We start from the raw sequence: 813 nt of genomic DNA, 5'->3' as shown, positions 1-813 counted from the left end.
GAGTTTGCGTGCTTATATTACCAGTAAAATAACAGCACGAAAAGCTGACATCATCATCATCATCATCATCATCATCATGAAAGTATAGAAACATTTAAATCGTATAGAAACATTTAAACGAACAAATGAATCAGCTCCATAAAAGACTATAATTATTACACCGTAATATAAATAAAAAGTTACATGTGCGTGCTATAATAAAACTGTTAATAATAATAATAATAATGGAAAGCTGTGGAAGTTAAGTAGCATTAACTGTGGATGGTATCTGGATGGGTGACTGCCTGTACAAGTTTATTAGGTGCACTCAGTTTTTTGGAGACAAATGAAGCTCTGTTGACAGTTGCATAAGATGTCTTGAGGTCTGATTTGTGGTTGAAACAGTTACGATCAATAACCCTAATAGCCTTGTTTGATAAAGTTAGGTGCACTCAGTTTTTTGGAGACAAATGAAGCTCTGTTGACAGTTGCATAAGATGTCTTGAGTCTGATTTGTGGTTGAAACAGTTGCGATCAATAACACTTTAGACTTGTTTGATAAAGAAAAACAATCAACAAGAAGTAAAGATGTGCCTGAGTCCAGGCAAACGTCTTTTCCATTGGGGTCCGCTCTTAGCCATTGGTAAGTGAATTCATCCCTAGAAGTAACGGCTGGGTTTCTGCTATCCTGTCTTCCTTCTCTCTTCGATTTCGGGACGATAAGACCATAGCAGTTACAGTTCCCTCTGTCAAACACCTTAAAAAAAATGTACATGTACGAAGAAGTAACTACTTGAATAAGTGCATGATAAAAAAATGGAATGAAAATATCTA

General features: G+C 35.7%; 1 long non-coding RNA gene across 1 annotated transcript; it reads left to right on the top strand.

Annotated features, from left to right (window-relative positions):
• The first annotated feature begins 6 nt into the window (after positions 1-6).
• Positions 7-620, top strand: LOC113473296. The gene is made up of 2 exons (XR_003395312.1): positions 7-301; positions 426-620. It is a non-coding gene; the product is annotated as an uncharacterized LOC113473296 (long non-coding RNA).
• The last annotated feature ends 193 nt before the right edge of the window (positions 621-813 follow it).

The sequence above is a fragment of the Diaphorina citri genome, unplaced genomic scaffold (genome assembly GCF_000475195.1).
Source record: "Diaphorina citri unplaced genomic scaffold, Diaci psyllid genome assembly version 1.1 scaffold23507, whole genome shotgun sequence".
Taxonomy (NCBI): Eukaryota; Metazoa; Arthropoda; class Insecta; order Hemiptera; family Psyllidae; genus Diaphorina; species Diaphorina citri.
This window is presented reverse-complemented; position numbering and strand designations above follow the sequence as displayed.